The sequence below is a fragment of the Macaca fascicularis genome, chromosome X, assembly GCF_037993035.2.
Source record: "Macaca fascicularis isolate 582-1 chromosome X, T2T-MFA8v1.1".
In the NCBI taxonomy this organism is placed as follows: domain Eukaryota; kingdom Metazoa; phylum Chordata; class Mammalia; order Primates; family Cercopithecidae; genus Macaca; species Macaca fascicularis.
Window position 1 is genome coordinate 54,021,275 of NC_088395.1, and position 10,845 is coordinate 54,032,119.

Here is a 10,845-nt window from a genome sequence, read left to right on the forward strand (position 1 = left end):
CTCCTGTGACTCATTTCCAGCAAGGGAGACGGATAAAAAGTGAGGCAAATCAGAGAATTTCCGATTGCGGTGAGTGCTATCAGGAAAGTAAGACCAGTTATGACATAGAGAATGATTTGAAAGGAAAGCAGTCTGTTTTAGATAAGGTAGTCAAGGAAGGCTTCTCAGAGAAGGTGACAGGAGCTGAGACCTGAATAACAAAAAGAGCTAGCTAGGGACAAGGGCAAAAGGAATCAAGAGTGTTGGCCGGGCGTGGTGGCTCATGCCTGTAATCCCAGCACTTTGGGAGGCTGAGGCAGACGGATCATGAGGTCAAGAGATCGAGACCATCCTGGCCAACATGGTGAAACCTCGTCTCTACTAAAAATACAAAAAATTAGCTGGGTGTGGTGGCACGCGCCTGTAGTCCCAGCTACTTGGGAGGCTGAGGCAGGAGAATCTCTTGAACCCAGGAGGTGGAGGTTGCAGTGAGCTGAGATCGCACCACTGCACTCCAGCCTGGGTGACAGAGCAAGACTCCATCTCAAAAAAAAAAAAAAAAAAAAAAAGAGTGCTAAAGCCCTAAGATGGGGGCAAGAGGACTGGGCGGGCTACAAGCTTGAATTAGAGACCCCGTGTGTACCCTTAGGGAATAGACGATCTAATTAACAAAACAACGAGGCTGGAAAAGGTCAAACCCTAAGTGCTACCTAGAGGTTTGAGCAACCTGTCTAGGAACAAAGAGGCAGTCACAGTTAATTCAAACACGTTCAGTGGGTGTGTGAGGAAGGGCTTCACAAGAGGTAGTATTGGACCTAGGTACAGTGGTACCTACCCCGACTCCTAAAATTCCTCCCCAGTGTCTTTGAGAGATGGGGAGTGGACAAAGGATATTGTGAAAGGCAAAGCTGCCAGGGGTCTGAACCAGAGGTAGTCAGATTTGCTGACAAAGGAAGTCTTGCCACTGCTAAGGATGGGAGGCAGACGACTGCTGCCCTGGAAATGTGTGGACTGGTCCAGTCTCACAGGATGCAGTCCATGATGGGACCTGGCTGCCACAGCACCAGGCTGCCCTGGAAGCCTACTTCCCCCACCCCAACTGCATTTAACAATTGTAAACATTTATTTTAAATAACACAGATTCAGTTCCATCCCATTGTAATGTAAAGGCATTCCCATTATAAACATTCAAACAGCCAGGCTGAAGTTTCCCCGTGACAGGGCATTCAATGCCTGCTTACCTCTCTAGAGGGAACCTCAGCAGGATCTTTTCCAATTCATTTCTCTACATATATTGAGGTAAAAAAAAAAAAAAATGATGAGGGCTACAGTGAACTATAAAATACATGAGTGGAAAAGGGAGGATTTGGGAGGAAACTTACATGAGGAAAAACAGGTGTCCTCTGAAACAGACTTGAAAGTACAAGAACAGTAAAAACAAAAGACAAAATAATACAAAATAACATTATCTGAGAACTTACTGTGCTAAGCACTGTTACAAACTCGCTAGAAGCATTAAGTCACTGAAACCTTAGAACAACCATATAAGTAGATATCAATACTATTACCATTGTATGGATGATGAAGCTGAGTACAGAAACTTTAATTCACTTGCTGGAGGTCACTTAGCTAGTTTGTATCCTAGCAGGGGTTCCTGGTGATACAGGCTCAGAGTCCAGGCTCTTAACCACTCCTTTATACCACTAGTGTGGATTTAACAGCAACTGGTGTATAAATGTAATGGGAAGGTAATCAATTAATGGTTCTTCGCATAATTTGAAACACAAAAACAAAACGTGGTTTGCACACACTTGAAATAAAAACTAGCAGGATGGGCCGGGCGCGGTGGCTCAAGCCTGTAATCCCAGCACTTTGGGAGGCCGAGACGGGCGGATCACGAGGTCAGGAGATCGAGACCATCCTGGCTAACACAGTGAAACCCCGTCTCTACTAAAAAATACAAAAATCTAGCTGGGCGAGGTGGCGGGCGCCTGTAGTCCCAGCTACTCGGGAGGCTGAGGCAGGAGAATGGCGTGAACCCGGGAGGCGGAGCTTGCAGTGAGCTGGGATCCGGCCACTGCAGTACAGCCTGGGCAACAGAGCGAGACTCCATCTCAAAAAAAAAAACAAAAAAAAAAAAAACAAAAAAAAACTAGCAGGATGGTGCCCCAGGTGCCAAACTAAGCAATGGAGAACACCAACCCATGCCTCCAGGGCCAGCTTCATGGACATGCCGTTCACAGAGCTCTGCTCCTGGAAGGGGCCTTAGGCTTGTTTTAATGTAATGCTGTGGCTGTCTTGAAATTGATAATTTTATCTTTGAGCTTGTCTCTTCTAAGTGTAGTCCACTGTGACAATGGATCATGCACGTGAGCAGAAGGGATATGCTAAGTGGCAGCACCCATAGCCTTTGGGCACTGCAGGCAATGTGCATGCCACCGAGCAGTTAGACAGGCCGCCTGGTGTGCAGAAACACACCAGAGGGGGACACCAGGGCCCAGAGGGGGACGTTGAGCCAGTGACTACAGTGGCAGCCAGTAGCAGAAGCAGCAGCACAGGTAGCAGTGGCCATAGACCAGGGAGAGAGGAGGGCCTCTGCGCAGGAACAGTGAGGAGACCTGTTGTGAGAGGCAAGCTTGTTCTGTCACCAGGGCCTGTCCCTGTAGGATCTGTACAAAGATTAACGCTTTGGCCTGCACACTGGGACAGGAACTGCTGGCACTCAGGCAGTAAATTTTGCAAGGAAATGATTATGAAATAAATGAGTACCCATGGACATTGCAGTAAAGTATATGAGGGGATTATTATATTTTTTCGAAGAGTTTAGAATCTCTGGTTTTAAAAACTGGTGCAACACAGCAAAACAAATATCCAAGGATTTAGAAATAGAAATTAAAATTGAAGATTGTCACAATAGACACATTAGATGAAAAGTTTCAGATAAATTATCAATGAAGAAGACAATATAAAAGTTTCTTCCCTGTAATTGAAGAGACAGGCCAGGTGCAATGACTTATGCTTATACTCCCAACACTTTGGGAGGCTGAGGTGGGGAATTGCTTGAGCCCAGGAGTTTGAGACCAGTCTGGGCAACAAAGTGAGACCCTATCTCTACTAAAAATTAAAAAACAAAAAATTAGCTGGGTGTAGTGGTTCGTGCCTGAAGTCCCAGCTACTCAGGAGGCTGAGGTGGGAAGATTGCTCGAGCTTTTGAAGTCAAGGCTGCAGTGAACCATGATCTCACCATTGCACTCCTGGCTGGGCAACTGAGTGAGACGCTGTCTCAAAAAAAAAAAAAAAAAAGCCAGCCTGGGAAACAAAGTGAGACCTCGTCTCTATAAAAAATAAAAATATTAAAATATTAGCCAGGCGTGGTGGGGCACACCTGTAGTCCCACCTGCTGATGAGGCTGAATCGGGAGGATTCCTTGAGCCCAGGAGGCCAAGGCTGCAGTGAGCTGTGATCCCACTACTGCACTCCAGACTGGATAACAAAGTGAGACCCTGTCTTAAAAAAAAAAATGAACTTGGCCAGGCACAGTGGCTCACGCGTGTAATCCCAGCACTTTGGGAGGCCAAGGTGGGCGCATTATGAGGTCAGGAATTCGAGACCAGCTTGGCCAACATGGTGAAACCCCGTCTCTACTAAAAACAAAAAGAAATTAGCCAGGTGTGGTGGTGGGCACCTGTAATGCTAGCTACTCGGGAGGCTGAGGCAGGAGAATCACTTGAAACCAGAAGGCGGAGGTTGCAGTGAGCTGAGATGACACCACTTCACTCCAGCCTGGGCAACAAGAGTGAAACTCTGTCTGAAAAAAAAAAAAAAAAATGAAGTTGCGGCGGGGCATGGTGACTCATGCCTGTAATCCCAGCACTTTGGGAGGCCGAGGCAGGTGGATCACCAGAGGTCGGGGGTTCGAGACCAGCCTGACCAAAATGGTGAAACCCTGTCTCTACTAAAAATACAAAAATTAGCTGGGCATGGTGGCACATGCCTGTAATTCCAGCTACTCTGGAGGCTGAGGCAGGAGAATTACTTGAACCCGGAAGGCGGAGGTTGTGGTGAGCTGAGATCATGCCATTGCCCTCCAGCCTTGGCAACAAGAGTGAAACTCCATCTCAAAAAAAAAAAAATGAAGTTGCTAAAAATGTTGACCAAATAATTGAATGTGCAGAAAAGGGAGTCAGAAAAATCTTATGATCATGATATATTAATAACATTATTTTCGCTGGGCGCAGTGGCTCTCGCCTGTAATCCCAGCACTTTGGGAGGCCAAGGCAGGTGGATCACTTGAGGTCAAGAGTTTGAGACTGGCCTGGCCAACATGGTGAAACCCCGTCTCTACTAAAAATACAAAAATTAGTCGGCTGAGGCAGGAGAATCACTTGAACCTGGGAGACAGAGGTTGCAGTTAGCCAAGATCGCGCCACTGCACTCCAGCCTGGTATGAGACTCCGTCTCAAAAAAAAAAAAAAAAAAAAAAAAAAAAAAATCATGTAAAATTATGACAAAAATATTTTTCTGTAATTTGTCATTATTCGTGCATTACTATTACACTTACTATGTTTCATAAATAAAAACTTTTTTTAAAGGAAAAAAAGTTTTTTTGATACAGAGTCATACTGTATCACCCAGGCTGGAGTGCAGTGGTGTGATCTCAGCTCATTGCAGTCTCTGCTTCACAGGTTCTGGTGATTCTCGTGCCTCAGCCTCCCAAGTAGCTGGGATTACAGGCGCACACCACCACATCTGGCTTTTTTTTTTTTTTTTTTTTTAATCTTTAGTAGAGATGGAGTTTTACCAAGTTGGCCAGGCTCATCTCGAACTTCTGGCCTCAAGTGATCCGCTTGCCTTGGCCTCCTAAAGTGCTGGGATTACAGGCGTGAGCCACCATGCCCGGCCTAGGAAAAACATTTTTAGGTTGGGATCTTTAATTACACTTCCCCTCCTTTTTTTTTTTTTTTTTTGAGACGGAGTCTCGCTCTGTCACCCAGGCTGGAGTGCAGTGGTGCGATCTCGGCCCACTGCCTGCAACCTCTGCCTCCCAGGTTCAAGCAATTCTCCTGCCTCAGCCTCCCGTGTAGCTGGGACTACAGGTGCTGGCCACCACGCATGGCTAATTTTTGTATGTTTAGTAGAGACAGGGTTTCACATTAGAGACGGGGTTTCACCATGTTGGTCAGGCTGGTCTCAAACTCCCAACCTCAGGTGATCCGCCCACTTCAGCCTCCCAAAGTGCTGGGATTACAGGCATGAGCCACCACACCCCGCTTCGTCCTCTGCTTTTTGAACGTGAGGCTCTCCATTCCATTTTCACGTTGTACTGGGCCTCACCAATTATGTAGCAGACTCCCATGCCTACTTGGTGGTAATTGTGAGGTGAACTGGGATTACAGCCACTCAAACAGCCTCACTGCTCAAACCAAAATCCTCTCCACTGGGAGTGGGGGTGGAGGTGGGTAGCGGCAGGATAGTAACACAGAAATACGGAGGTTGGTGTGGCTATCATTTTCACATGAACAGGATCGTACTGTTCGATCATATTAGGCGGCCAACTGCTTTCTTCAGTTGATAATAAGTCTTGGAGATCTTTCTACCAAAAAAACAAAAAAAATCAGCTTTCTTCTTTTTTGAGACGGAGTCTCGCTCTGTCTCCAGGCTGGAGTGCAGTGGTGCGATCTCGGCTCACTGCAACCTCCACCTCCCGGGTTCCCGCCATTCTCCTGCCTCAGCCTCCTGAGTAGGTGGGACTGCAGGCTTGCGCCACCACACCCAGCTGATTTTTGTATTTTTAGTAGAGACAAGGTTTCACCATGTTGGCCAGGATGGTCTCGATCTCTTTAACTCATGATCCGCCGACCTCGGCCTCCCAAAGTGCTGGGATTACAGGCGTGAGCCACTGTGCCCAGCCAACTTTCTTCTTTTTAACTACTGCAGGGAATTCCATCACTGGGGAAGGAGGCAGTCTTAACCTATTTCTCCTCTCCCTTAATGGATATTTAAAGTGGTCTTAATTTTTCACTATCACAGGGCTGCAGTGAACATCGCCATAGAGACCTCTTTGTGCCCAGGCATGTTTCTCTAGATGGACACTCAAAAGAAGGTTACTGAGTCATGGAGTATAAATATTTTCAATTTTAATACATACTGCCAAATTGCCCTTCAAAGGCACTGTGCCAATTTTTCAATACCATCAGCAGTGTATCTTCACATTTCCTAGGACCCTGGCATTTAGGTTGTTTTGTTTGTTTGTTTGTTCTTTTGGAAACGGAGATTGGCTCTTTTTGCCTGGCTGGAGTGCAATTTCACGATCTTGGCTCACTGCAACTTCCGCCTCCCGGGTTCAAGCGATTCTCCTGCCTCAGCCTCCCGAGTAGCTGGAATTACAGGCGTGTGCCACCATGCCCACCTAATTTTTGTATTTTTAGTAGAGACGGGGTTTTGCCATGTTGGCCAGGCTGCTCTCGAACTCCTGACCTCAGGTGATCAACCTGCCTCGACCTCTGAAAGTGCTGGGATTACAGGCGTGAGCCACTGTGCCCAGCCTTTTGGATTGTTTTACAATCTGATTGATGAAAAATAACTCATGTTTGTTTGTTTGTCACTAATGAAGTTGAGCATCTTTTCATATTATGTTTGTTATTGGCCCATCCTCTATGAATTATTTGTAACCTTTGCCTATTTTTTCTTATAGCATTGTCTTTTCCATGTTGAGTTGTAGGAGTCATTTATATTTGTAGATATTAATCCTTTGTGTAAAATGTATGTTGCTAATATTTTCCCATAGTATGTCACTTGTTTATGGTTTGTGTTATCATGCAGAAGTTTTCAGTGTTTATATAGTTTATACTCATATCAATCTTTTCTGCTATGGTTTTGCTGCTTTGTTTATTGTTTTAGACCTTCCTTATCCAAAGTAACAACCATATTATCTTTTTTGTCTGTTATGATACTTTCCATTTACATCTTTAATCTACCTTAAACTAATTTCCTTCTCAGAACCTTTGCATTTCTCCTATCTGGAACTCTCTACCCCTACATCTTCCTATGGCTGACACCTTCAGAGATCAACTCAAATATTGCTTCTTCAAAGAGGCCTTCCATGGCCACCCTAACTGAATTAGCCACTCCCCTCTCTGCCAAGATATGCCCCATTTCATTATCTTGATTATTTTCTTCAAAAATCATCTCCCTCTGAAGTTATTTAATTTGTTTATTTGTTCATGGTTATTCTCCCCTTAGAGTGTAAGCTCTGTGAGAGTATAGACTTTGTCTTGTTCCCAGCTTCTAGAATACTTTTAGAGTTTATTTTAGTTAACTTGATATGATGGAGGGATATAACTTAATTTTTTCCAAAAGGATAGATGATTGTCTCAACACCAGAACTCCCTTTTCTAAAGGAGAATTTTTATTTCAGTTTCCTGTTTTTCCATCCTATTAAATATTGAGGCCGGGCATGGTGGCTCACACCTAGATTGTGCCATTGCACTCCAGCCTGGGTGACAAGAGCAAAACTCCATCTAAAAAAAAAGAAAAAAAAAAAAGAATTAGGTCAATGGAACAAATAGATTCCATAAGTAGACTCAAGTACGTTAAAAAAATCATTTATGATAACGGCCACAGTTGAAATCAGTGGAGAAAGTGGTGCTCAGAAAACTGGCTAGTTGGTAGTGAAGGGCTGGGGGAATTATCTTTATCTCATTCCTTATACCAAAATATAATTCCAGGTATATCAGAAGTGAAAGTAGAAAAAAGTGAAAACATAATAATTTGGGAAGAAAATATTAATATACTTATTTGTACTCTAGAAATGGGGAAGGCCTTTTTTTCTGAGACAGAGTCTCACTCTGTTGCCCAGGCTGGAGTGCAGTGGCATGATCTCGGCTCACTGCAACCTCTGTCTCCTGGGTTCAAGCGATTCTCCTGCCTCAGCTTCCCGAGTAGCTGGGATTACAGGCACCCACCACCACACCTGGTTAATTTTTGTATTTTTAGTAGAGACAGGGTTTCACCACCTTGGCCAGGCTAGTCTCGAACTCCTGACCTCAAGTGATCCACCCACCTTGGACTCCCAAAGTGCTAGGATTACAGGCGTGAGCCACCGCGCCCAGCCCGGGAAGGCCTTTTTAAAGCAGAATCTCAAACTCAGACGTTATAAAGAAAAAGATTGATAAATTTGTATGGAAGTTCAAAGCTTCAGGAGGTAAAAAATACCATGAACAAATTCAAAAGATCAGCAAAACTGGGAAAACATATTTACAACATACATGACAAAAGGCTAGTTTCTTTAATTTATGAGGAGTTCAGAAAAATCTGTTAAGGCTGGGCATGGTGGTTCACACCTGTAATCCCAGCACTTTGGGAGGCTGAGGCGGGCGGATCACTTGAGCCCAGGAAGCAGAGGTTGCTGTGAGCCAAGATGGTACCACTGAACTGCAGCCTTGGCAACAGAGCGAAACTCTGTATCAAAAAAAAAAGAAGGAAGGAAAGAAAGAAAAGAAAAATCTATTTAAAAAAAAAAAGGCAAAACCCCATAATAAATGAGCTAAGAAATAAGCAAGTAGTTACAGGGAAAGACCTACACACATCAACAGTGATTTGAAAATATATTCATCCTCATCCATGATTAAAGAAATAGAAATCGAAACAATAAAATACCATCTTTTCTTATTAGATTGGGACAATTGTTAAAGTCTGATTACATACAGGGCTAGTGAGGGTATGAAGAAACATACTGTCATATGCTGCTAGTGGGACTGTAAGCAAGTGCAATCTTTTGAGGGTACAGTTTGGAGATATATATGTGTGTGTATGTGTGTATGTATGTATGTGTGTGTGTGTGTATATATATATATGTGTGTGTGTATGTATATATATATACACACACACACCCCTTAACTAAATGTTGTAGGCTTTGCTAGTACCTTCTCAGCAATCGTTCCCCACTTGTTCCTCCTAACAATTCCTAAATTTTTACTGTGTATCCATTCCTTCCACTTGTAGCCCACGTATTTGGGAATAAATTGATCCTACTCCCACTTCTGGTCACAGACATTATTAGTTCAGGGGAAGACTTGTGACCTAAACCAGCCAATTAGGGCAAGTCTTGGGAGTCCTGCTTGGAATGCTGGGTCAGATGTTTTCTCTTTCCTGCTAGACTTAAAGGAAGAGACTCACAGCCTCCATTGCCACTGGGGGCCATCTTAGGGTCACCTTGGCCAAAGCAATGGTTTTCTATCTTAAGCATGCATTGGAATCGCTTAGTTTGTTAAAACACAAATTGCTGGTCGCTACCCCCAGCCCCTGCAAGTTTCAGATTCTGTAGGTTTGAGGTAGGGACTGATAATTTGCATTTCTTTTTTTTTTTTTTTAGGTTTTTTTTTTTTTTTTTTTAGATGGAATCTCATTCTGTTGTCCGGGCTGGAGTGCAGTGGTGCTCACTGCAACTTCTGCCTCCCGGGTTCAAGCGATTATCCTGCCTCAGCCTCCCCAGTAGATGAGATTACAGGTGTATGCCACCACACCCAGCTAATTTTTGTATTTTTACTAGAGACAGGGTTTCACCATGTTGGCCAGGATAGTCTCAAACTCTTGGCCTCAGGTGATCCACCTGCCTCAGCCTCCCAAAGTGCTGGGATTACAGGTGGAATCACCGCACCTGCTCGATAATTTGCATTTCTAAGAAGTTCCCAGATGATAATGATGCTGCTGGTCCAGGGATCAAGGCAGAGTGATGGGTCTATACATAGAAAACTACCTGGAAAAAGTATGGATGCAAAGTGGAAAGACTGAAAGAAATTGGGTAGCTCTAGCTTACCCTGCTGCTGGCTGGAATTGTATTTTGTTACTCACAACCAAAAGCATCCTAACTGATACTGTCAGCAATTTTGCCATTATAAATTTACCCTATGGATATCCTTGCAGAAGTTCACCAAGATATGTGTACAGGGATGATCACTGCAGCATTGTTTGTAATAGCTAAAACTGGAAACAAAGCACTTATGAATAGGGACTTAATTCATCTAATGGAATAGTATGTAGTGTTAAAAATTATTAAATATAGGCCAGGTGCCGTGGCTCACACCTGTAATCCCAGCACTTTGGGAGGCCGAGGTGGGCGGATCACCTGAGGTCAGGAGTTCAATATCAGCCTGGTCAACATGGTGAAACCCCGTCTCTACTAAAAATACAAAAAATTAGCTGGGCGTGGTGGCGGGCACCTGTAATCCCAGCTACTTGGGAGGCTGAGGCAGGAGAATGGCTTGAACCCAAGAGGTGGAGGTTGCAGTGAGCCGAGATCACGCCACTGCACTCTAGCCTGGCAACACAGCAAGACTCCATCTAAAAAAAAAAAAAAAAAAAAGAAAGAAATACAAAAATTAGCCAGGCATGGTGGTGGGCGCCTGTAATCCCAGCTACTCGGGAGGCTGAGACAGGAGAATTACTTGAACCCAGGAGCCAGAGGTTGCAGTGAGCCGAGATCGCGCCATTGCACTCCAGCCTGGGCAACAAGAGGGAACTTTGTTGTCTCAAAAAAAAAAAAAAAAAAAAAAAAAAAAAAAATTAAATATATACTGCTCGGGTGATGGGTGCACCAAAATCTCACAAATCACTACTAAAGAACTTACTTATGTAACTAAACACCATCTGTTCCCCAATAACCTACGGAAATAAAAAAAATTTTTTTTAAATTAGAAAAGTGAAAAAGAATGGTTTTGATTAAAAAAAATTATTAAATACAGGTGGGGTGTGGTGGCTCATGCCTGTAATCTCAGAACTTTGGGGAGCTGAGGCAGGAGGATTACTTGAGCCCAGGAGTTTGAGACCAGCCTGGGCAACATGGGGAGACCCTATCTTTACAGAAAA